The sequence below is a fragment of the Trachypithecus francoisi genome, unplaced genomic scaffold (genome assembly GCF_009764315.1).
Source record: "Trachypithecus francoisi isolate TF-2019V2 unplaced genomic scaffold, Tfra_2.0 Lachesis_group4, whole genome shotgun sequence".
Taxonomy (NCBI): Eukaryota; Metazoa; Chordata; class Mammalia; order Primates; family Cercopithecidae; genus Trachypithecus; species Trachypithecus francoisi.
Window position 1 is genome coordinate 1,930,737 of NW_022681469.1, and position 27,070 is coordinate 1,957,806.

General features: G+C 47.1%; 1 protein-coding gene across 5 annotated transcripts in view; it reads right to left on the minus strand.

Moving 5' to 3' along the window:
• The window catches only part of DNAJB6 (DnaJ heat shock protein family (Hsp40) member B6), an 86,837-nt gene extending 64,341 nt beyond the window's left edge, over positions 1–22,496 (minus strand). For 4 of the 5 annotated variants that reach the window (XM_033193807.1, XM_033193808.1, XM_033193806.1 and 1 more), the window contains exon 1: positions 22,323–22,496. The gene's annotated coding sequence lies outside the window, so the exon portion shown is untranslated. Of the gene's footprint in view, positions 1–21,663; positions 21,959–22,322 lie in introns of those variants that run through there. The other variant, XM_033193805.1, reaches the window with a different exon arrangement.
• Positions 22,497–27,070: the final 4,574 nt, after the last annotated feature.

Below are 27,070 nucleotides of genomic sequence, written 5' to 3' on the forward strand. Positions count from 1 at the left end.
GTTGCAGTGAGCCAAAATCGCACCACTGCACTCCAGCCCGGGCAACACAGGGAGACTCCGTCTCAAAAAACAAAACAAAACAAAAAAAAAGGCCGGGTGCAATGGCTCACACCTGTAACCCCAGCATTTTGGGAGGTTGAGGTGGATCACTTGAGGTCAGGAGTTCGAGATCAGCCTGGCCAACATGGTGAAACCCCATCTCTGCTAAAAACACAAAAATTAGTCGGCGTCACGGTGCACATTTGTAGTCCCAGCTATTCAGGAGGCAGAGGCAGGATCACTTGAACCCAGGAGGCGGAGGCTGCAGTGAGCTGAGATCGTGCCACCACACTCCAGCCTGGGCAACAGAGCAAGACTGTCTCAAAAAAAAAAAAAAAAAAAAAAAAGCAAGAAGGAAAAAGAAAAAGAAAAAAAATTATCACGAAACCACAAAGAAATATCTGTGGACACTTAAACTCTTGGGTTTTTTTGTTTTTGTTTTTTAATTGAGACAGAGTCTCGCTTTGTTGCTGGTCTTGGTCTCAAACTCCTGGGCTCAAGGATTCCTCCCACCTCAGCCTCCCCAAGTGCTGGGACTGCAGGCACGAGCCACCACAGCTGTACCTAACACTCTTGTTTTTATGGAAGTCCTTTAATCAAAAAACAAAAAACTATAATGGAAATCAGGATCTATCTAGATGTATATAAACTGCATTATCAATTCGATGGAATGACTAACATCAAACTTAGAAAGGAATGTACATCTTCAAATACATGAGAGCAAAGATTCCAGGTGTTAAGTTTAAAATGTCAACTACAAATACAGAATTTAGAGTATCAAAATGTTCTTTTTCTTAAGTACATTTGTTCCCAGTATTTTTAAAATTACAACTTAGAAAAAAACTTGTATGGTTCCTATTTTCTTATAATTATTCCAACTTAGCATTATCAGCTTTGCTGGACACATAATAAAACAAAGATAAAATATTAATTGGAGAAGGTGCCTAAGGGTATACCACCATACAGTTCTTTCCACTCCATTTGGAAATATTTAATATAACATTTTAGGGACTTTTTTATGTAATAAGTTACAAGGTAAGGAACACCCAATTATGAAAGATTTCCTCCCTGGTAGTTAGAATGACATGGCAACATACAGGATTCAAACCACACCAGTCCGACCAGTCTCTAGAGAAAAGACAGGAGTCAATTCCTGTAAGCAAGAACACCGCAATCTTTTTTTAGTAACTAAAAACCTGCCCATCAGTCACAGCACACAAAGCAGAGCAGCCAACAAGCAGCAGGAAAGACAGCATTTCTTCACATCTCTCTCACTCCCTTGGCTGACTGACTACGTGAGGTTATTTTCACTCGAGCTTCAGTTTGCTGCCAAGGATCTGAGGTGGCGTTTTGGCAGTGATGCCAGCAGCAGTACCTAGCAGAAACGGGGAAGCTGCTAATCCACTCTCACTAACAGAACAGGAGCAGAAATCTTAGTACCAATCTTCCCATGCCAGACATCTGGATCCTCCTGAGCACTATATATAGCAAGAGGCCATTCAATGTGCCACACACCAAGCACACGTGCTCTCGCAAGTCCAAACAGCTCATCCTCTATTTACACTTGTGTGCCTGTGTTTGTGCATGTGGTGGTGGGAATGGGAGGAAGACACCCCCCGAGGCAGCGAGCATAGAGGTGAAAACGTGGGTGTGGGCGAGGGCTGCAGGGCCAGCTGGGGAATGCTGTGATTTACTTCATCACCAAAAACACTCACTGAAAGCCTGCTCTGACATGTAGTGCAGCATCCACTAACGGCATCCAGTATTCCCAGCACTCCATCAAATGGCTAGTGTCCTTACTAAATGAAGGCTACCCTACAAGGAAAGCGTCAAGGCAGTAATGACAGCCACCCCCAGGAGTGGATGCCCTCACCTCTGCCACCGTCCTGCACTGCTTACCTGTAGCTTCTGCACTCCCTTGCATGGACTCATCCCCCAGTTCTGCTGCAGCTCCCCACTGCCTGCCACTGGAGGCTCTTATTTAAGGTCAGTAAAAAACCCACAGCACCACCCACAGACGTTTCCCAGCTTTACTTGTCCGACTTCTCTCTCCATCTGCCTTCCATCACCAGCTTTCACCCCTTCACTGGCCCGCTGAAGAAACTACAGGAACTCTAAAGGCTCAAGGCCAACTCTCATCCGACATGTGGGTTTTCATCCTTTCCCATTACGTAAATATCATTTACTCAGCAATGAGTCCCAAATGTAAGTTCCAAGCTCAGGGCTCTCCTGGGCAGTTCAGACACAAATAGAGAGATGACTACTTGACACAGCCACTTGGATGTCCAGCAGACATCTCAAATAGAACACAACCAAAATTTAACTCTTAATCCTCCTCACCCACTACACACCTGGTCTTTTTCTAGTAAATTCTACCTTAAGCTCTGAGGTACCTGCGAAATGTTCACTTTCACGAACATCACAACTCAGCACACAGACACAAATGAATCACAAAATTCTGCCAAGTCTACCTCTGAAATATCTGAAGTTCATTCACTGTTCTTTATCTTCACCAGCATCATTATCTCTTACCCTGACCTACAACAGCCTCTAATTTCATCCTGCCCTCTGCTCTCACAGATGTCAGCTTATAAATGTGCAGATATTGGCTGGGCACGACGGCACACACCTGTCATCCTGGCACTTTGTGAGACCAAAGTGGGAGGGCTGCTTCAGCCCAGGAGTTGGGAGACCAGTTCGAGATCGTGCCGCAGCACTCCAGTTTGGGTTAGAGTAAGACCCTGTCTCCAAAAAAATGAAAATAAAATTTTTTTTAAATTAAAATTAAAAATGAATAGCTGGATGAGGTGGCTCGCACCTGTAATCCCAGCACTTTGGGAGGCAAAGGTGGGTGGATCACCTGAGGTCGGGAGTTCAAGACCAGCCTGATCAACATGAAGAAACCCTGTCTCTACTAAAAATACAAAATTAGTTGGGCGTGGTGGCACATGCCTGTAATCCCAGCTACTCAGGAGGCAGAGGCAGGAGAATCGCTTGAACCCAGGAGGCGGAGGCTGCGGTGGAGCCAAGATCGCACCATTGCACTCCAGCCTGGGCAGCAAGAACGAAACTCCATCTCAAAAAAAAAAAAAAAAGAATAAATGTGTAGATTATTATCACAACAGATACAATCTGTGGTCCTGCCCCAGACAAAACCAGCTACAAAGGATAGGTCAATTCAGAATTAAATGAAATAAAAATTTACTATACTGGCTAATGCTAGATTAATAAAGAAAATTTAAAAAGCTATCCAAAATCAGACTCAGGCCAGGCGAAGTGGCTCACTTCTATAATTCCAGCACTTCGGGAGGCCAGGGCAGGAGGACTGCTTTAGCCCAGGAGTTCAAGATCAGCCTGGGAAACACAGTGAGACTCTGCGCAACAAAAGACATTTTTAAGTAGCTGTGCATGGTGGCATGTGTCTGTCATCCCAGCTACTACTCATGAGGTTGAGGTGGGAGAGCACTTGAGCCAGGAAGGTCATCAAGGCTGCAGTGAGTCATGAATGCACCACGGCATTCCAGCATAGGCAACAGAAAAAGACCCTATCTCCCATCAAAGCACTAACCAGGCCCAACTTATCACACACACACACACACACAGAAATACACACACACACACACACACACACACACACACACACACCTGGTCAAGAAAAACAAGGGGACAACCTGTAACTAAGAATTAATGACAACTAAATACAATCTGGGTTCCTCAGATGGTTTCTAGAACACGAAAAGGACATTAGCAGAAAAACAGGTGGAATGTGAATAAAGTTCACATTTAACAGTACTGTAGTGGTGTCAACTGCTTACTTCTGAGAAATTCACCAGTTACCACAGTTACAGAAGGATTAAGGAAAGTTGGGTGAAGGGTATACAGGAAAATCCCTGTACTATCTTTACAACTTCTCTGTAAATCTAAAACTATTTCAAAATAAAGTTTAAAAAGTTCAAAAAGACGAAATGTATGTCAAAAGGACACAGAAACCAAACTGGACCGGGCATGGTAGCTCACACCTGTAATTCCAATACTTTGGGAGCCCAAGGCAGACAAATTGTGTGAACCCAGCAGTTCGAGACCAGCCTTGGCAACAAGATGAAAGAGTCTCTACAAAACATTTTAAAAATTAAAAAGAAGCCGGGCGCGGTGGCTCAAGCCTGTAATCCCAGCACTTGGGAGGCAAAGGTGGGTGGATCACCTGAGGTCGGGAGTTCAAGACCAGCCTGATCAACATGAAGAAACCCTGTCTCTACTAAAAATACAAAATTAGTTGGGCGTGGTGGCACATGCCTGTAATCCCAGCTACTCAGGAGGCAGAGGCAGGAGAATCGCTTGAACCCAGGAGGCGGAGGCTGCGGTGGAGCCAAGATCGCACCATTGCACTCCAGCCTGGGCAGCAAGAACGAAACTCCATCTCAAAAAAAAAAAAAAGAATAAATGTGTAGATTATTATCACAACAGATACAATCTGTGGTCCTGCCCCAGACAAAACCAGCTACAAAGGATAGGTCAATTCAGAATTAAATGAAATAAAACTTTACTATACTGGCTAATGCTAGATTAATAAAGAAAATTTAAAAAGCTATCCAAAATCAGACTCAGGCCAGGCGAAGTGGCTCACTTCTATAATTCCAGCACTTCGGGAGGCCAGGGCAGGAGGACTGCTTTAGCCCAGGAGTTCAAGATCAGCCTGGGAAACACAGTGAGACTCTGCGCAACAAAAGACATTTTTAAGTAGCTGTGCATGGTGGCATGTGTCTGTCATCCCAGCTACTACTCATGAGGTTGAGGTGGGAGAGCACTTGAGCCAGGAAGGTCATCAAGGCTGCAGTGAGTCATGAATGCACCACGGCATTCCAGCATAGGCAACAGAAAAAGACCCTATCTCCCATCAAAGCACTAACCAGGCCCAACTTATCACACACACACACACACACAGAAATACACACACACACACACACACCACACACACACACACACCTGGTCAAGAAAAACAAGGGGACAACCTGTAACTAAGAATTAATGACAACTAAATACAATCTGGGTTCCTCAGATGGTTTCTAGAACACGAAAAGGACATTAGCAGAAAAACAGGTGGAATGTGAATAAAGTTCACATTTAACAGTACTGTAGTGGTGTCAACTGCTTACTTCTGAGAAATTCACCAGTTACCACAGTTACAGAAGGATTAAGGAAAGTTGGGTGAAGGGTATACAGGAAAATCCCTGTACTATCTTTACAACTTCTCTGTAAATCTAAAACTATTTCAAAATAAAGTTTAAAAAGTTCAAAAAGACGAAATGTATGTCAAAAGGACACAGAAACCAAACTGGACCGGGCATGGTAGCTCACACCTGTAATCCCAATACTTTGGGAGCCCAAGGCAGACAAATTGTGTGAACCCAGCAGTTCGAGACCAGCCTTGGCAACAAGATGAAAGAGTCTCTACAAAACATTTTAAAAATTAAAAAGAAGCCGGGCGCGGTGGCTCAAGCCTGTAATCCCAGCACTTTGGGAGGCCGAGACAGGCGGATCACGAGGTCAGGAGATCGAGACCATCCTGGCTAACACGGTGAAATCCCCTCTCTACTAAAAAATACAAAAAAAAAAAAGCTAGCCGGGCGAGGTGGCGGGCGCCTGTAGTCCCAGCTACTCAGGAGGCTGAGGCAGGAGAATGGCGTGAACCCGGGAGGCGGAGCTTGCAGTGAGCTGAGATCCGGCCACTGCACTCCAGCCTGGCGACAGAGCAAGACTCCATCTCAAAAAAAAATAAAAATAAAAATAAAAAAAAAAAAACTGATAGAGCAAGTCCATGACCTAAACGAGAATGTGGGCTTCAAAATGAATTGACTGAACTGCATTTAAAACTTACATTTAAAATTCTTGAGTTCATGTCACTCTAAAAAGCCAGCAAGCGGACGGGCACGGTGGCTCACGCCTGTAATCCCAGCACTGTGGGAGGCCGAGGCGGGTGGATCACAAGGTCAGGAGATCAAGAGCACGGTGAGGCCGGGCGCGGTGGCTCAAGCCTGTAATCCCAGCACTTTGGGAGGCCGAGACGGGCGGATCACGAGGTCAGGAGATCGAGACCATCCTGGCTAACACGGTGAAACCCCGTCTCTACTAAAAAATACAAAAAATTAGCCGGGCGAGATGGCGGGCGCCTGTAGTCCCAGCTACTCGGAGGCTGAGGCGAGAGAATGGCGTAAACCCGGGAGGCGGAGCTTGCAGTGAGCTGAGATCCGGCCACTGCACTCCAGCCTGGGCGACACAGCGAGACTCCGTCTCAACAAAAAAAAAAAAAAAAAGAGCACGGTGAAACCCCGTCTCTACTAAAAATACAAAAAATTAGCCGGGCGCGGTGGCGGGCGCCTGTAGTCCCAGCTACTCGGGAGGCTGAGGCAGGAGAATGGCGTGAACTCAGGAGGCGGAGCTTGCAGTGAGCCGAGATCGGGCCACTGCACTCCAGCCTGGTGGACGGAGTGAGACTCCATCTCAAAAAAAAAAAAAAAAAAAGCCAGCAAACACTAAGAATCAAGCATTTACCACCCTGCCTTCCCTGTACAGGGAAGCAGTAATGTTCACAGCAAAGGAACTTGGAAGTGGAACTGGGTGTTTATCGTAAATAAGCCGTGGTTCCTTGGAAAACTACCTACCTTCATTGTGGTTCCTTCCCCACCCTGTGAAGTGGGTGACAACCACTTCCTATGGTGATTTACAGATGATGCTCTCCAAGGGAAGCAAGCCCTGGGCTCCATCGAGAACATCCTCAGCGCTACTTGCTTATGATGAAGCAGAAAGGAACCAGTAATACACGGAGTGGATGGTCTCATACAATGAGGAAGTGGGGGGGAAAGAGAAAAGCAGGCAGGAGAGATGAGCACACAGAGAGCTGCCTGAGCACAGTTCTGAGAACTCATCTGCAGAGATGCCACACCCTCACTAGGGAGCCAGCAGGAACAGTCAAAGGACTTTGGCTCCAAATCACCCCCACCCCCATCATCATACCACCTCATTCCACATACCACCTCATTCCACATTCAGCTGAATAAATACTGAGAGTAATTCATGATCAAATACACTGCATGATTAAGTAAAGCCTTTAGCAATACTGAAAATACTCCTGGCTTACGTGGAGTAGAAAAAAATATGTATATATATTTTAAGACAGAGTCTTACTCTGTTGCCAGGCTACAGTAGTGTGGTGCTATTGAGGCTCACTGCAACCTCCAACTCCCTGGTTCAAGCGATTTTCCTGTCTCAGCCTCCGGAGTAGCTGGGATTACAGGCGCCTGCCACCATGCCTAGCTAATTTCTGTATTTTTAGTAGAGATGGGGTTTCACCATGTTGGCCAGGATGGTCTCAATCTGTTGACCTCGTGATCCGCCCTCCTTGGCCTCCCAAAGTGCTGGGATTACAGGAATGAGCCACAATTTGGAGTACAGGGAAGCAGTAATGTTCACAGCAAAGGAACTTGGAAGTGGAACCGGGTGTTTATCGTAAATAAGCCGTGGTTCCTTGGAAAACTACCTACCTTCATTGTGGTTCCTTCCCCACCCTGTGAAGTGGGTGACAACCACTTCCTATGGTTATTTACAGATGATGCTCTCCAAGGGAAGCAATAAATATTTTAAATTAACAACAGTTATGTTTGTTTGTTTGTTTTTGAGACGGTGTCTCGCTCTCCGACGCCCAGGCTAGAGCGCGGTGGCACAATCTCGACTCACTGAAACCTCCACCTCCTGGGTTCAAGCAATTCTCCGGCCTCAGCCTCCCAAGTAGCTGGAACTACAAGCATGTGCCACCACATGCTGACTTTTTTTTTTTTTTTAAGTAGACACAGGGTTTCACCATGTTGGCCAGGCTGGTTTCAAACTCCTGACCTCAGGTGATCTGTCCACTTCGGCCTCCCAAAGTGCTGGGATTACAGGGATACACCATACCCAGCCAAACAATTTTTTTTTTTTTGAGACGGAGTCTTGCTCTGTGGCCCAGGCTGGAGTGCTCACTGCAAGCTCCGCCTCCCGGGTTCACACCATTCATTCTCCTGCCTCAGCCTCCTGAGTAGCTGGGACTACAGGCGCCCACCACCACACCTGGCTAATTTTTTTTTGTATTTTTAGTAGAGACAGGGTTTCACCATGCTAGCCAGGATGGTCTTGATATCCTGACCTTGTGATCTGCCTGCCTCAGCCTCCCAAAGTGCTCGGATTACAGGCGTGAGCCGCTGTGCCAGGCCCACGACAGTTTTTTAATAAAGGTAAAAGCATGAGTTGCGAGAATGTCAGGCTTAATTCTTCCAACTACTATTGACCTTTAACATTCTTTTCAAAGACTCAGAACAAAAACAGTGAGACAGTATTAAAAGACAGCACAAGTATGGTGGCTCAGGCTCAGGCGGACGGATCACCCGAGGTAGAGAGTTCGAGACCAGCCTGATCAATATGGCAAAACTGTCTCTACTAAAAATGCAAAATTAACTAGGCAGAGTGGCGCATTCCTATAATCCCAGCTACTCAGGAGACTGAAGCAGGAGAATCACTTGAACCCAGGAGGCGGAGGTTGTGGTGAGCCGAGATTGCACCATCGTACTCCAGCCTGGGAAACAAGAGCAAAACTCTGTCTCAAAAAAAAAAAAAAAAAAAACGCTGGACACAGTAGCTCAAGCCTGTAATCCCAGCACTTTGAGACGGGCGGATCACTACGTCAGGACATCCTGGCTAACACAGTGAAACCCCATCTCTACTAAAAATACAAAAAATTAACCAGGCGAGGTGACAGGCGCCTGTAGTCCCAGCTACTCGGGAGGCTGAGGCAGGAGAATGGTGTAAACCCGGGAGGCGGAGCTTGCAGTGAGCTGAGATCTGGCCACTGCACTCCAGCCTGGGCGACAGAGCGAGACTCCGTCTCAAAAAAAAAAAAGGTTGTTGTCTCCAAGTACTTCGAGAAAAGTGCCATATTGGGCGTCTTCCTCAAATTCCTATTAAATAAAAGGACCTTTATATCACCAAGTTCAAGCTCTGACTCATAAGGCATCCGCACTTCAACAACCACTAATTAGTGCGACCTTTCTCTGTCGGAACAAACGCCAGTGACTGGAACTCATTATCTTCAAAGTCAACCCCTGAATTTTAGTGTTTACTACAGGAATTCTTCCTTATGATGGGTAGTGGGGGTCTCTGAGGAATTTTCACCCTTTGGTCTTTGTTCAAATTATGCTATGCAGGTTCAATTTTTCTTCCAGATAGTTGCCTTTGGATATTTGGGTGCTTTATCCTGGCAAGTTTTTCTGTCTCTAGGCAAATATACCCTTAAAATTCTTTACAGCTCCTCCTGAGAAACCCTGACCTATCTGCTCCCTCCCCTCAGAGCAAGCTCCAATGTTGTAATGTCTTAGTGCCCCCAATACAACACAGATACTCCAGGGACAGTCCAACTGTCACCAACAAAGGACACCAAGACCCACAGCCCTCTTTCTAATCAGGACAGGAATATGGACCAGGATGCTACAATTAACAGTAAAATTCGGGCAGGGTGCAATGGTTCATGCCTGTAATCCCAGTGTTCCGGGGACAGAGGAAGGGGGAACGCTGGAGTTAAGGAGCTCAAGACCAGCCTGGACAACAAAGGGAGATTCTGAGTCTACTAAAAATAAAATAATTAGCCGGGCGTTGCCCAGGCGCGGTGGCTCACGACTGAAATCCCGGCACTTTGGGAGGCCGAGGCAGACAGATCACCTGAGGCCAGGAGTTCGAAACCAGCCTGGCCAACACGGTGAAACGCTCCCTACTAAAAACACAAAAATTAGCTGGGTGTGGTGGCGTGTGCCTGCAATTCCAGCTACTCAGGAGGCTGAGGCACGAGAATTGCTTGAACTCGGGAGGCAGAGGATGCGGTAAGCTGAGATCGCACCATTGCACTCCAACCTGGGTGACAGAGAGACTCCGTCTCAAAAAATCAAATAATTAGCCAGGCATGATGGCACATGCGTATGGTCCCAGCTACTCTGGAGGCTGAGGTGGGAGGCCGGCTTGAGCCTGGGAAGTCTAGGCTGCAGTGAGCCGTGATGTTACCACTGCACTCCAACCTGGGTGACAGAGCAAGACTCTGACTCAAAAAAAAAAAAAAATAGCAATAAAAAAACTCTGCTAAGTCCCCTAGTCTTTTTTAACCTGGGGTCACTGTCCTGCCTTCCCATTACCTTTGGGCAGGTGACACTCTCAAGGGAAGGGAGGGTCACAGCTTGCCCAACTGCTTCATTTTAGTGAGACTGGCCCCATTAGTCAATCAATCAAAGCCTTCCTAATATTAAAAAGAATACCGTCATTCTGATTGAATTTAATCACACAAACTTACTATTTACAACACACACTACACTAGCTTTGGAAATAATAAAAGTCACCAAGTTTAGTGGAAGACAGACAGGTAAACAAACCAGTCATTTACAATTAAGACAAATATGCACGCGGCCGTTGCAGGGGTTCACACCTGTAATCCCACCACTACTGAGAGGCCAAGGCTGGAAGATTGCTTCAGTCCAGGAATTCCAGGTAAGCAAGGCCTCCTCTACACAAAAAATAAAAAACGTCTGAAAGACAAAGATGTACAGAGTGCTGGGGAGATGGTATGGAGACCATGAGGAAAGGAAAAATTAACACTGACGTTTTACTGATGAAATGAAAAACAAGAGTAAGCTCCCCAGGCAGAGAACAGAGGCAACAGTATTCCACACACAAGTAACAGCGTATGCTCAGGCAAAATAACGACAGCACACAGCCCATATGTGACGCAGCAAGTTAGTAGGGTGGAACGTCAGTATGAGAGTGCCGGGACTGGGACTAAGAGGGAGGGGGAGGAGAGGGAGTCAGGACAAGACAGAACAAGGCGCAACTGAAGAATTTTAGAACTAAGGAATTAGGACTTTTCCATTGTAAGTAGAAGTATTAAGCAGTGGTGGGAAGTCAACAAGAGTATTTGGAAAGATAATTTCTAACTACAAGGGAGATGGACTTAAGAGAGTGATGACGGGACGGCAGGGTTAATACGATGCTCCAAATGAGATGTGCTGGAATCAGAAATGACAGCAGGAATGAAACCAAGCAGCAGACAGGAGAGCTATTTAGGAAGCTATTTAGGGTCCTTCTCCACGGCAAGAAAACTTCACCAACAGCGTTCCACGCACATCCACAAACGCTACAACTGGTGCCAGAAATCTCCATTCCTATTTAAAATATAGCAATATTAAAAAATAAGCCTAGGCGCAGTGGCTCACGCCTGTAATCCCAGCACTTTGGGAGGCCAAGACGGGCGGATCACTTGAGGTCAGGAGTTGGAGACCAGCCTGGCCAACATGGCAAAACCCCGTCTCTACTAAAAATACAAAAAATTAGCCAGACGAGGTGGTGGGCACCTGTAATCCCAGATACTCAGGAGGCTGAGGCAGGGGAATCGCTTGAATCCAGGAGGCAGAGGTTGCAGTGAGCCAAGATCGTGCCACTGCACTCCAACCTGAGCCACCGAGCGAGACTCCATCTCAAAAAAATAAAATGAAGCTGGGCACGGTGGCTCATGCCTGTAATCCCAACACTTTGGGAGGCTGAGGTAGGTGGATCACCTGAGGTCAAGAGTTCGAGACCAGCCTGAACAACATGACGTAACACCATCTCTACTAAAAATACAAAAATCAGCTGGGCATGGTGGTGTGCGCCTATAATCCCAGCTACTCAGGAGGCTGAGGCAAAAGAATCACTCGAGCCCGGGAGGCGGAGGTTGCAGTAAGGCAAGGTCATGCCACTGCACTCCAGCCAGGGTGACAGAGCGAGACTCCATCTCAAAAAAACAAACTTCTTATAATCCAAACGACAACAGGTAATTTTAAACATGACATGCTAATCAAGTCACATGATGTTCAATTAGTTTACTAAATCACTGAGGTGTAGTTATTAGCCGATTAAGGGGGAAAGGAGCTGGGACAACAATGTGTTACTGACTCATGTGTCATGCATTATGACAGGTACGTATTCTATCACAGCCATTTTGTGAGTTTCTGTTTGTAGGTAAGGAAACTGGGGCTCAAAGGAATTAAGTAAATGTCAATGTTCCAGCAAGTTCAAAATCCAAGTCTGACCCCAGCACAGTCATGTGCACCTGAAGTCCCAGCGACTCAGAAGGCTGAGGCGGGAGGATGGCTTCAGCCCAGGAGTCTGAGCTCGACCTGGGCAACACACGGAAGACACCGCACCTTTAAAAACAGTAAGAATCCAAGTTTGGCTCCAGAACTCATGCTAGCCTCTATCATGACACTATGCTGTCAATGTACACAAGCTCAATGCTCAAGGCTTTGGGACATTCTCCCACCAGTACTTGAATCTCAAAATTACCTTTTTATTTTTCATCAAATGCCAGTAAGACTAACAAATTTGGAATATAAAGACAAACACGCATTACAGAAACAACAAAATGAAAAGAGCTGAAGGTCTAGAAAGAAAGCTCCATGTGTATCTCCAAGGAAACCTGCAGAGCTGGCTGAAGTGCTGATGCTGCAACAATCACCAGTGTTCGCTGCAAGCTAATTCACTCCTTACTGCTTCAGAGTAATCACTGATGTAAGACAATTTAAAATTTGACAAACTCCATGAAAGGTTACCTGCATTCACATTTTTTTATTAACCTTAGAGCTTCAAGACTACCTATACATTTCTATCAGTATTTCCCTATAGAAGTCAGTATTTCTGGTAACACTATCTTTTTTTCCCTCAGACCTCTCAAAAACAGTGTTTAAATAAAAAACTGATAAAACTATATATTAAAACATCCAACTGTGTATTAGATAATAAAGCAGCCTGAAGTTGTAGAAATACTACTGCATTCCGAAACAATTTTAAGCAAAAAGTTGCCTAATCAAGATACACAGCTAGGTACCAATTAGTATTAATTGATTCATACTTGGACTATTTCCCTAGTCACAGAGAAACTACAAGTTGAATCTTTAACACGATTTTTTTTTTTTTTTTTTTTTTACTGCTCCTTGCAAAGCAGGGCTACCCCATAGGCAGTGTGCCCGGAGTAGCCTAATATCATTTAAGTGTTAAAACACGTGGATTTATTTCCTAAAAGACACCATTTGTGGCAATAAAACATTTTAAGTGGCCTTCATCTCCCTCCTAAGGTTGGCCCAGCATCCTTGTGGCCTGCCCAGCACTGCAGGTATCTCCTCTACTTCCCTCTTCTCCTGGCCCATATGTTCAATGCACATTACAGAAAACAGGTGATACCAGAAATACATGGGCCCTCAGGAGGCCTGGAAGACACACTCAAGCCGCCTTCCCTGCCCAGCGAGAGCCTGGACTCCAGCCCTCCACCCTACAGCAGCTCAGCCAGTAAAAACCAGCTTCCCTCACTGAGAAACCAGTGCATCACCTGCATTTTAAAATAATACACTACATCAAAGGAAGTAATCTCTACAGCAGATCACTCACATCAGAGCCCTACAAGCATGTGTCCACTAGAACCCCACTTGGCAAAAACCTTTTTAAAACGGTGCTGCTCAAAAGACTCCAAATGCAGCTATTTAAATCTGAAGTCATTAAAATTAAACACAATGTAAAATTTGGCCCCTCAGCAGTCTTTTTCTGGATATGACCCCCTAAAAGCAGAGGAAACAAAAGCCAAAACAGACAAGTGCGATTACATCACACTAAAAAGCTTCTAGACAGCAATGACACAAGTTAGACAACCCTAGAAATGTGCAGAAGGATCACTTAAGCCCAAGAGCTTGAGACCAGCCTGGGCAACACAGTAAGACACCATCTCTACAAAAAGATTTAAAAAATTAGCTGACTGGGGTGGCACACACCTGTACTCCCAGCTACGCAGGAGGCTGAAGTGGGAGTATCACTTGAGCGCAAGAGACCAAGGATGCTGTGAGCCATGTCCTGTCACTGCACTCTAACTTGGACAAGAGAGAGAGCAAGGGCCTGTCTCGGAAAAAAACAAAATATACAAAAAGTAAAATAAAAATTTTTAAGCCAGGCACGGCGGCTCACGCCTGTAATCTCAGCACTTGGGGAGGCTGAGGCGGGTGGATCACTTGAGGTCAGGAGTTCAAGACCAGTCTGGACAATATGGGGAAACCCTATCTCTACAAAAAATACAAAAATTAGCCGGGTGTGGTGGCAGGCGCCTGTAATCCCAGTTACTTGGGAGGCTGACCAGGAGAATCACTTGAACCTGGAAGGCAGAGGTTGCAGTGAGCCGAGATCACTCCATTGCACTCTAGCCTGGGCAACAAGGGCGAAACGTCACCTAAAAAAATAAAATAAATAAATTAAAATAAAATAAAAACTTTAAAGTTAAAAATGATAAAACAAAAATGACAGTGCTGGCCGGGCACGGTGGCTCAAGCCTGTAATCCCAGCACTTTGGGAGGCCGAGACGGGCGGATCACGAGGTCAGGAGATCGAGACCATCCTGGCTAATACGCTGAAACCCCGTCTCTACCAAAAATACAAAAAAACTAGCCAGGCGAGGTGGCGGGCGCCTGTAGTCCCAGCTACTCGGGAGGCTGAGGCAGGAGAATGGCGTAAACCCAGGAGGCAGAGCTTGCAGTGAGCTGAGATCTGGCCACTGCACTCCAGTCCGGGCGACAGAGCGAGACTCCGTCTCAAAAAAAAAAAAAAAAAAAAAAAAAAAAAAAAAATGACAGTGCTGTAAAGTAGCATTTTAAAAGAAATCACAGCTGGGTACAGTAGCTCATGCCTGTAATCCTAACACTTTGGGAGGCTGAAGCAGGAGGAGGATCATTTGAGCTCAGGAGTTCAAGACCAGGCTGAGTAACACAGCAAGACCCTGTCTCTATAAAACATAAAAACTCAGTAGGGTGTGGTAGTGTGCACCTGTAGTCCCAACTACTGGGGTCAGCTGAGGCAGGAAAATCACTTGAGCACAGGCGATCGATGCTAATGAGACGTGAACGCACCAATGCCCACCAGCCTACATAACACAGCAAGACCCTGTCACAAAAAGAATAAAAATTTTTTAAATAAAAGATAAAACACAAAACACTTCAGGCTGGAAAAGAATTTGGGTAGAGTAGGAACACATTCTTTAACTACAAAATTAACATTTCTTTTTTTTTTTTTTTTTTGAGATGGAGTCTCGCTCTGTCGCAGTACAGCAGCGCAATCTCAGCTCACTGCAACCTCCACTTCCCAGGTTCAAGCAATTCTCCTGCCTCAGCCTCCGGAATAGCTGGGACTATAGGTGCGTGCCACCATACCCGGCCAATTTTTGTATTGTTTTAGGACAGATGGGGTTTCACCATGCTAGCCAGGCTGGTCTCAAACTCCTGACCTTGTGATCCAACCACCTTGGCCTCCCAAAGTACTGGGATTACAGGCGTGAGCCACTGTGCCCAGCCCATAATTAACATTTCTAATAGCAATTATGACACTTCTTTAATATTCTAGTAACTAGGCCGGGCGCGGTGGCTCAAGCCTGTAATCCCAGCACTTTGGGAGGCCGAGACGGGCGGATCACGAGGTCAGGAGATCGAGACCATCCTGGCTAACACAGTGAAACCCCGTCTCTACTAAAAATACAAAAACTAGCCGGGCGACGTGGCGGGCGCCTGTAGCCCCAGCTACTCGGGAGGCTGAGGCAGGAGAATGGCGTAAACCCGGAGGCGGAGCTTGCCGTGAGCTGAGATCTGGCCACTGCACTCCAGTCCGGGGACAGAGCGAGACTCCGCCTCAAAAAAAAAAAAAAAAAAATATTCTAGTAACTAGATCCTACTGTCTATTAAGAAAGCTACAGAAAACTTTTCAATTAAGAAATTAAGAAAAAATATTTCTTAGGAAAACTAGCTTTGTTAATTTCTGCAATTTCCAAAAGTAATACACCTAAATCAAGTTCAAAAAAAACGAAAAATGTCTTTATTAGAACCACAAAAAGAATCAGCCTAATCACCATTGATCAAAAATAACCTTCTCAAATAAATTTAATGACCTCTAAGTTTAGGACTTTTAAAAAACATGTCACATAAAGATTAGGTGTGCGTAGCTCATGCATATAATCCCAGCACTTTTGGAAGCCAAGGCAGGTGCATCACCTGAGGTCAGGAGTTGGAGAACAGCATGGTCAACATGGTGAAACCCCGACTCTACTAAAAATACAAAATCCAGTCGGGCGTGGTGCCGCCTGTAGTTCCAGGTGAGGCAGGAGAACTGCTTGAACCCAGGAAAGTTTGCAGTGAGCCGAGATCGCACCACTGCACTCCAGCCTGGGCAACAAAGCAAGACTCCATCTCAAAAAAAAAAAAAAATTAGTGGTTTCTAAATTCATCTGAGGCCAGGTGAGGCGGCTCACGCCTGTAATCCCAGCACTTTGGGGGACCGAGGTGCACAGATCATCTGAGGTCAGGAGTTCAAGACCAGCCTGGCCAACATGGCAAACCCACTTCTCTACTAAAAATACAAAAATTAGCCAGGCATGGTAGCAAACGCCTGCAGTCCCAGCTACTCAGCAGGCTGAGGCAGGCGAACTGCTTGAACCTGAGGGGCAGAGGTTGCAGCGAGCCAAGACAGTGCCACTGCACTCCTGCCTGAGCAACAGAGCAAGACTCTGTCGAAAAAAAAAAAAAAAAACTACCTGGGTGTGGTGGTGCACATCTGTAATCCTAGCTACTCAGAAAGAAGGCTGAGGCACAAGAATTGCTTGAGCCTGGGAGGCAGAGGTTGCACTGAGCCAAGATCCTGCTGCACTCCAGCCTAGACTGGGTCTCAAACAACAAAAAAAAGCAAAAATAAAAACAGTACAGACAGGGGGAAAAAAAAAACCCACAGGAGTGAATTCTCATTCCTTATCACACACATCACCTTCTTATTTCATTCTTAACCAGTATATCCTAAAATATTTCTGAAACGAACACAGAAAGTTATTTCCCCACTACTCAAGATCAGAGACCATTCCTTCAACTGGCACTCATCACCTATTAGATACTTCCAAGCTTAACTAAATTCCCTTTCATTAAAAAAATCAAAATAGGCCTGGCGCAGTGGCTCACACCTGTAATCCCAGCACTTTGGGAGGCTGAGGCAGGCAGATCACGAGGTCAGGAGATCGAGACCATCCTGGCTAACATGGTGAAACCCCATCTCTACTAAAAATACAAAAAATTAGCCGGGCGTGGTGGCAGGCGCCTGTAGTACCAGCTACTCGGGAGGCTGAGGTACCCAGGAGGCGGAGGTTGCAGTGAGCCAAGATCGCACCACTGCACTCCAGTCTGGGTGACAGAGCAAGGCTCTGTCTCAAAAAAAAAAAAAAAAAAAGCAACACTGGTTAAGTACTCAGTCTCTTAAATGCTGCTGAAACTTACTTTTTCCAACTTTCTTGAATTCTGGATTCCATTAGTAATCACAGGAAGGTCATCAGGACACAGACAAACCAGAAAGAATCTAATTCAATCAATATTTTCTGAGCACTCTGCGTCCTGGACATTCCTGTAAGCACAAATAACTTCAGATTCAAAGCCCACCCAAGTGGTATATGCCATCTCAAGGTGGCAGAGAGGGGTAAGTATTGGTACACAGTTCATAAGCATACCAACTAGAGCACGCACATATGTATACACACAACACAAATATAAAACACACTTAGCCTTTGGTGGCAAAAGGTAGAAAAATATCAGAGGGCAAAATCATATGTAGCGTAACTAAATCACCCTTCCAAAGACACGTTATTTTGCAACAGAGCTTAAGAATTCTAAAATCTGGCCTGGTGCGGTGGCTCACGCCTGTAATCCCAGCACTTTGGGAGACTGAGGCGGGTGGATCACAAGGTCAGGAGTTCAAGACTGGCCTGGCCAAGATGGTGAAACTCCGTCTCTACTAAAAATACAAAAATCAGCCAGGCACGGTGGCAGGTGCCTGTAATCCCTGCTACTCAGGAGGCTGAGGCAGGAGAATTGCTTGAACCCGTGCAGCAGAGGGTGCAGTGAGCCGAGATGGCGCCACTGCATCCAGCCTGGGCAACAGAGCGAGATTCCATCTCAAAAAAAAAAAAAAAAAAAAAATTCTAAAATCTGGCCAGTCACCTGGCTCACACTTGTAATTCTAGCACTTTGGCAGGCCAGGGTGGAAGAATCACTTGAGGCCAGGAGTTCGATACCAGCCTGGGCACACAGGGCAATTCCAGCTGCACTTAAAAAAAAAAAAAAAAGCCAGGTGTGGTGGGTCAACCTGTAACCCCAGCACTTTAGGAGGCCGAGGGGGGGGGGGGGGGGGGGGGGGGGGATCACCTGAGGTCAGGAGTTCGAGACCAGCCTGGCCAACATGGTAAAACCATCAAAAAGTAGCCAGGCATGGTGACGCGCGCCAGTAATCCCAGCTACTTGAGGCTGAGGCAGGAGAATGGCTTGAACCTGGGAGTGCAGTGAGCCAAGCCCATGCCACTGCACTCCAGCCTGGGCAACAGAGCAAGGACTCCATCTCAAGTAAATCAATCTTCCTTCTCAAGTAGGATGTCTCCAGGAACATGAAACAAGTCAACAGTGATTTGCGTCCATACAAAAACATAAACGATTTTGTTTGACAAAACACCTCATTAATATCAATACAAAAAACATCACATTTTTACTAGTTGCCTTGTCCAGGAAGTCATTTTCTCCAGGTAGGCATTGTCATTTTTCCATTCCTACATCATCATTTCTAACATATTCTTGTTTTCACCAACTTTGCTTTTCTTCTCATTAACCTCATTTTTTTGAGTTTCATATTTTCAAATTCTATGCTGGAACTACACCACTTGCTAAATCCTGCCACTGATTCTATTCTTACTTGCTAATGAGCCTGCAGTTACCCGCCTCTCACCACCAGGTGGGGTCCTGGACAAATTTAACCAAACCAGATTTTGAACAGAATCATTACCTGCAAAAAGAGAAAGTTTTAAAAACGTTTCTCAAAAACCCTGTTAATCCACTGTGTAACCTCGATGCAAGTAAAAATTAAGTAAAAATCCTGTCAAATCATCAACTCACAAACACAAAGGCTGATTACCTTATTCCTCAACACATATCCGTAAGCATTAATATAGAAGCTGACCTTTACGGCAGACGACAGACAATAAGGTGTCTGTGCGGTCCCACGGTGACAGTACACAGCGACATGTTCAGGATGACTAAAAATACCTGCCCAAGTTTTGAAGTGCCCTCTTGTTAAATACTCTTAACAGTGACGGCCGGACGAGGGGGCTCATGCCTGTAATCCAGCGCTTTGGGAGGCCAGGGCAGGTGAATCATCTGAGTTCAGGAGTTTGAGACCAGGCTAACAACATGGTGAAACCCCCATCTCTAATAAAAATACAAAAAATTAGCTGGGCATGGTGGCGCATGCCTGTAATCCCAGCTACTCCGGAGGCTGCGGCAGGAGAATCGCTTGAACCTGGGAGGCGAAACTGCAGTAAGCCAAGATGGCGCCATTGTACTCCATCACGGGCAACAGTGAAACTCCATCTCAAAAAAAAAATAAAAACAAAAAATAAAAAAAAGGGCCAGCCGCGGTGGCTCACGCCTGTAATCCCAGCACTTCGGGAGGCCGAGGCGGGCGGATCACGAGGTCAGGAGATCAACACCATCCCGGCTAACATGGTGAAACCCCGTCTCTACTAAAAACTACAAAAAATCAGCCGGGTATAGTGGCGGGCGCCTGTAGTCCCATCTACTCGGAAGGCTGGGGCATGAGAATGGCGTGAACTTGCAGAGATCGCGCCACTGCATTACAGCCTGGGCAACAGAGCAACACTCCGTCTCAAAAAAAAAAAAAAAAAAACAGTTCAAACAGACCATCCCACCCCCATCTCAGACGTGGATTTGGGTTATCTAGGTGGAAAACTGATGAAGGTGATGGGTACCACTGTTCGTTTGAAACTGTCCAAATCAGTTAATAGAAGGGAATTACGGACTCGCTTAAAACTGAAAGCTAATGTATGCCACTCAGTTACAGGTATCACACTGTAATACCATATCCTTATTTCAGTCTTCACAATATTCAACAATACTCACCACCTAGTGTTTCGGAAAACCTGTCCTACGAATTACTTCCCAAACCTAACACTTTCATATCCAGAAAAAAATAAATTTTAAAACACTGATGCTTTGAAGAGAGTGTTGAACTCATCTCAAATTCTTTAAGAGCTTTGCCCTCTGAAATTCCCAACTTTCTCACGTTCCACAGTACAGACTAAGCCTAGTTAGGCATTTTTCAAAGGTTCTCAACTCTTTTGTTCTCCCATTTCCTGTCAAGTCTCCAAATCTACCAATTTAAGGCAACTTACTTCCCAAATTTCACATTCAGAATAATCCATAAACACCCACAGCTCATTAAAGTGTGCATAAAAAATATTCATCCCTTTATCACAGAAGGGAAAAAGAAATGTGAAAGAACCAACTTCAAAGGAGCTTAAGGCTCTCAGAAGTGGAAACAAGTCTGCAGTTGGCCGGGCGCGGAAGCTCACGCCTGTAATCCCAGCACTTTGGGACGCGGGGGCAGGCGGATCACTTTAGGTCAGAAGTTCGAGACCAGCCTGGCCAACACGGTGAAACCCCATCTCTACTAAAAATACAAAAATTAGTCGGGCGTGGTGGCGAGCAGCCGTAATCCCAGCTACTCAGGAGGCTGAAGCAGGAGAATCGCTTAAACCTGGGAGCTGGAGGTTGCACTGAGTGGAGATCGCGCCACTGCACCCTGGCCTGGGCAACAGAACAGACTCCGTCTCAAAAAAAAAAAAAAAAAAAGGCCGGGCGCGGTGGCTCAAACCTGTAATCCCAGCACTTTGGGAGGCCGAGACGGGCGGATCACGAGGTCAGGAGATCGAGACCATCCTGGCTAATACGGTGAAACCCCGTCTCTACTAAAAATACAAAAAACTAGCCGGGCGACGAGGCGGGCGCCTGTAGTCCCAGCTACTCGGGAGGCTGAGGCACGAGAATGGCGTGAACCGGGAGGCGGAGCTTGCAGTGAGCTGAGACCGGCCACTGCACTCCAGCCTGGGCGGCAGAGCGAGACTCCGTCTCAAAAAAAAAAAAAAAAAAAAAAAAAAGTTTGGAGTAAACCCAAAAAGAAAACGGGACGGGTGGACAGACGGAGTAAGGTGGATACATATAATTCCTTTCAGAAACCATGAATCGTTCTGATATGCAACATTATTTGGGAAAGTGTGGTTAAACACGAAGCAGCAGCAACCAAGCTTTAATAAAGTCTGTTGACTTTCCTTTCTTCGGTCTTTAGTCTTTAACTTTTCTACTAAATCAGTAACTTGGCTTAACTTGTAGCCACAAATCCTTACTAAATTCGCAACTCATATTAATAAAACCTTAAAAATTACAAAGAGCTCCGCTCAGCCTACTCTTCCCAAACAGGCTGAAGCCCCCGGGCTCGCAGGCGGCCTCCCTTCGGTGCTGGCACGATCGTTCTACTCGGGCTACTTCCTGCCTCGTTTACGTGAGAAAATTAGTACAGAAGTTTACGTCTGACTAGGAAACCCATCCTTTTTAAAAACTGCGCTAGCGCCAAAACCTTTCTCGAGCCAATATACGGTTTGCAGTTTACACTTCGTGTGTCACTGACCTTCCTCAGTTGGATAGGAGTTAATATAAACTTGTTACATAAACTTCAGTTGCATCAACTACGGTGCAGATTCTTTAACGCAAAGCAAAGCAGACAGACGTTCTGAATAAGAAACGCAGCCTTCTCTTCCACAAACTTCTCAACAATCCGTCCGGAGTTCTAGAAACAGGGCTCTGCCGTCCACCACCTGCTTCTTCTCCCTCCGAACTTGGCGGCACGGCCGCGCCATTCCTGCTCCGCAAGCCACTCGCGTTTCTGGTTTCAGACTCGAGTGCAGGAGCCTTAGAAAAAGAAGGCGCTCCACGCCTCCCACGCTGCCGGCCCCGAAGAGCCCCAGCCGGCCGCTCCCAGGCCGGGCCCCACCCCCAACCGCCGCCGCGGAGGCCGGGCCGCGTTCCGGCAAGGACGCCGGGCGGGGAGGACGCGGCCGGGCGGCCCCAGCCCCCAGCCCGGGCCCCGGCCTCGGCCCCAGACCCAGAGGACGCCGCCCACCCTTCGCCCCGCAACCCCGGCCACGGCCCCCGCCCCTTCCAGTACTGCCCCGACCGGCGACCCCGATCACCCCTCACGCTGTTGCCAGGAGCCGGGTTAGGTCCGCCGTCTGCCCGGTGCGCGCAGGGCCCTAGGCGACCTCCCCGGCTCTCGAAATAGACCCTCACCGAGGACGGAGGAGGCAGGTGGCGGGACGCAGGAGAGGCGGGGTGACTGCCCGAATCTCCTCACAGCTCCTGCACTGCTGCGCTGGTGGTGGCGGCGTCTCCTCGCGCTTTCCTTTCTCTCCTTTCTCCGACAACAAACAGGAAATGCGTCACGCGGCGGCGGCACAGCGACGTTAACTTCCGCCCGGCCCTGACGCCGCGCATGTGCAGTTTCCACTGCCCATAACGCAGGCCTAGCCTCGGAGGCGCCCGCCCCGCCTTCGCGAAGGTTCTCGGCTCTTCCGCCGCCCCGAAGAGGCCGGGAGACTGTGGGCGAAGGGGAGGGGAAGCGAAGGGCGAGGGGGCGGAGCTCGGGGCCGTGTCCACGGTACCCGGGAGCCCAGACTCGCGGACTGCGCAGAGAAGGCCAAGAAGATTCCAAACGGCACTGATTGTTCTGGGCGAGAAGGAGCCCATTCTGGAGACCGCGATGTCGTCGCGGCCTTCATCTTCTTCCGCCGGCGGCCCCCGGAGCGCGTCCGCCGCCTCTCGCCCCGCGGCCCTCCCGTGGAGCTGGGTGGCATCTCCCCACAGCGGGACGAAAGTTGGGGCGCGGCCGGAGAAGTCCTCGAAGGGGAGGAAAAAGAAATCAAGCGGCGGCCAGGGAAGGCAAGCGAAGGCACCGGCCCCCGCTCATCAATTTAGGGAAGGCCAAATACCCTAAGTTACCCGGCGAACGGGAGTGCGTGGAGACTTCGCCAGGGAATAATGATGGAAGGAAACGGAAGCAAACTGTAGCCAAAAATACCGATGAAGCTTTTTCGATTAAATTGTGGCAGTATCCTGAAAACGGGGCGCATTTTGATCGCTGGACCTGAGACTCGCGAGCCTTTCCCGCGTCCTCAGGGGTTCTGGTTCTAACCCTGGAGATTAATACCACACGCGTGCAGATGGTGACCAGCGGGAGCGGGGAACATCAGACCCCGCGCACTCAGATAGACTTTCATTCCCAGTAAGGAAAGGCCCCGCAGATCCAAAGCCTAAAGAGGCCAACAAGCAGTTCCGTGCATGGAGCCTGGCCTGGATCTCCCACTGTCTTCCTCTCCAGCACTCAGCCAGATGTTTGCTACTGTGTTATCTTAGTCCTAGCCCACTTTATCCTTTCCTTTAAGAAATAAAAATGCCAAGGTGGCTCACGCCTGTAATCCCAACACTTTGGGAGGCCAAGGCAGGTGGGTCACCTGAGCTTGGGAGTTCAAGACCAGCCTGACACAAGGAGAAACCTCGTCTCCACTAAAAATGCAAAAAAAGGCCGGGCGCGGTGGCTCAAGCCTGTAATCCCAGCACTTTGGGAGGCCGAGACGGGCGGATCACGAGGTCAGGAGATCGAGACCATCCTGGCTAACACGGTGAAACCCCGTCTCTCCAAAAAATAGAAAAAACTAGCCGGGCGAGGTGGCGGGCGCCTGTAGTCCCAGCTACTCCGGAGGCTGAGGCAGGAGAATGGCGTAAACCTGGGAGGCGGAGCTTGCAGTGAGCTGAGATCCGGCCACTGCACTCCAGCCCGGGCGACAGAGCGAGACTCCGTCTCAAAAAAAAAAAAAAAAAAAAAAAATGCAAAAAAAAAAAAGTAGCCAGTTGTGGTGGCGCATACCTGTAATCCCGTCTACTCCGAGGCTGAGGCAGAAGAATGGCTTGAACCCAGGAGGAGGCGGTTGCAGTGAGCCGAGATCATGCCATTGCACTCCAGCCTGGGCAACAAGAGCGAAAACTCTCTCAAAAAAAAAAAAAAAAAAACAGAAAAATTCCTTTTTGTCACACCTTTCCTGAACTTCAGATCCTGAATTCAGACGCTGAATTCCAGTGGCCTGCTCAGCCACCTTCTGAACTAACAATGCTGATGATTCGTGATCGTTTAAGCCTGGGAGATATTCAAAAGACACTTTCAACACTTGAATCACTTTTGGTTTATAATAGCTGGTTAGTAATGAAAGAGTTGCAGAAATGCCACCCCGAATTATGCTGTGTTGAGATACCAATTACTAACTAGTTCACTAATTACCACATTAGTATGCCCTCAAACTGAGGGCACATGGGGACCTGCCAATGCAGGGAGGGGCGTTCTCTGAATCCTCCGTTATGTACGTAAAGACAGATCATCCCAAAGGAACTCAATTGTCTTGACCCCCCTTCCTGGAAGTCTCATCAACAGGGAAGAATGAGCCAGTATCACCAGAGAAGAGCGCCAAGGGAAGTCAGCTCCACACCCAGACAGATTTTGCCACAGGCCACCACCTATTCTTCTGAAAGCAAAAATCATTTTATTTCCCCTGAGCTGCCTGCATCTGCCTCCCCTCTCTTCTATGAAGGGGCTATATAAGCTTCCAGATATCACTGGATTCTGGGATGCCCTAGTACATGTTATAAATTTATATACTTTTGGCCGGGCGCGGTGGCTCAAGCCTGTAATCCCAGCACTTTGGGAGGCCGAGACGGGTGGATCACGAGGTCAGGAGATCGAGACCATCCTGGCTAACACGGTGAAACTCCGTCTTTACTAAAAATACAAAAAAAACTAGCCGGGCGAGGTGGCGGGCGCCTGTAGTCCCAGCTACTCGGGAGGCTGAGGCAGGAGAATGGCGTAAACCCGGGAGGCAGAGCTTGCAGTGAGCTGAGATCCGGCCACTGCACTGCAGTCCGGGCAACAGAGCGAGACTCCGCCTCAAAAAAAAAAAAAAAAAAAAAAAAAAATTTATATACTTTTACGATTCTGTCTACTGTCAGCTTAGTTCAGAGACTCAGTTATGAAACCTTCAGAGAGTACAGGGAAAAATTTCCCTCCACACCTGCCTAATTTTAGACAACTGGAACACTTGGTTAATGGCTCTAATTGTTATATTTCAAAATGAAATACTGCCTTTTTTTTTTTTTTTTTTTTTTTTTTTTTTTTTTTTGAGACAGGGTCTTGCTCTGTCACCCAGGCTGGAGTGCAGTGGTTCAATCATGGCTCACTGCAGCCTTGACCTCCTGGGCTGAAGCAGTCCTCCTGCCTCAGCCTCCCAAAGTGCTGGGATTACCAAGGTGAACCGCTGTGCTAGGCTCATTTTTTGTGTTTCTTAAATTTTAATTGTATTACTGCATGTCATTTCTAGCAGATGATCAGTTAGCAAAGGAAAATCTGACTCGATTCTCTATTCTTTTTTGAGACTGAGTTTTGCTCTGTCATCCAGGCTGGAGTGCAGTGGCACAATCTCGGGTCACTACAACTTCCACCTCCCAGGTTTAAGTGATTCTCTTGTCTCAGCCTCTTGAGTAGCTGGGATTAGAGGCATGAGCAACCATGCTTGACTAATTTTTTGTATTTTTAGTAGAGATGGGTTTTCACAATGTTGGCCAGGCTGGTCTCAAACTCATGACCTTAGGTGATTGACCCACCTCAGCCTCCCAAAGTGCTGGGATTACAGGCATGAGCCACCAAGCCCAGCCTCTGTTCTCTTTTTTTTACTGTCTATATAAATGACTGTTCAAAAGGAAGAAATAATATTTTGTGTTAGTATGGGCATCTCATAATAAAACCTAAAATAATCTCAGCGAAGACTGGAATTTCAGATATGTGCACAGTTTGGCACTATCACTTGTAAGCTATCTGCTTGCAGGTTAATGGAGGTTTATTTCCATCTCGGTGTGGACAGACAGTACTATTATGGGACGTTTTACATTTCAGGAAGTCCCTATGGTGATTGTGAGCTAATCTTGAAATGGAGACAGCACAGACATGAATTTTACATTGTAAGTGGCAGGCTCACCACAAATAGCTTTTATTTCCCCCTTTGAAAAAGAAATATATGTGTGTGTGTGTATATATATACACACATATATATATATGCTTATTAAAACGTGTGTCAGGCTGGTCACAGTGGTGCACACCTGTAATCCCAGCACTTTAGGAGGCTGAGGCAGGAGGATTGCTTGAACTAGGAATTCCAGACCAGCCTAGGTAACACCACAAGACCCCATTTCTACCAAAAAAAAAAAAAAAAAAATTCTTTTTTTCTGGCACTTGGGGAGGCCGAGGCAAGAAGATTGCTTGAGCTCAAGAGTTCGAGAGCAGCCTGGGCAACTGAGTGAAACCCCGTCTGTACAAAACATAGCAAGATTAGCCAAGTGTGGTAGCACATGCCTATAGTCCCAGCTACTCAGGAGGCTGAGTAGGAGGATCACCTCAGCCCAGGGAGGTCCAGGCTTCAGTAGAGCGCCACTGTTCTCCAATTTAGGCAATACAGTGAGACCCTGTCTCAAAAATAAATACATAGAAAATTATGACCAGGTACAGTGGCTCACGCCTATAACCCAGCTCTTTGGGAGGCTGAGGCAGGCAGATTACAAGGTCAGGAGTTTGAGACGACCCTGGCCAACATAGTGAAACCCCATCTCTACTAAAAATACAAAAAATTAGCCCAGCATGTTGGCACATGCCTATAGACCCAGCTACGCAGGAGGCTGAGTGAGGCAGGAGAATCACTTGAACCTGGGAGGCAGAGGTTGCAGTGAGCGGAGATCGTGCCTCTGCACTCTAGCCTGGGTGACAGAGCAAGACTCTGTCTCAGGAAAAAAAAATTTTTCTGTGCATGGTGGCACACACCTATAGTCCCAGCTACTCAAGAGGCTGAGGTGGGAAGATCACTTGAGCACTTGAGACCAGGAGGTTGAGGCTGCAATGAACAGTGATCGTGTCATGGCACTGCAGCCTGGATGCCAGAGGAAGACTC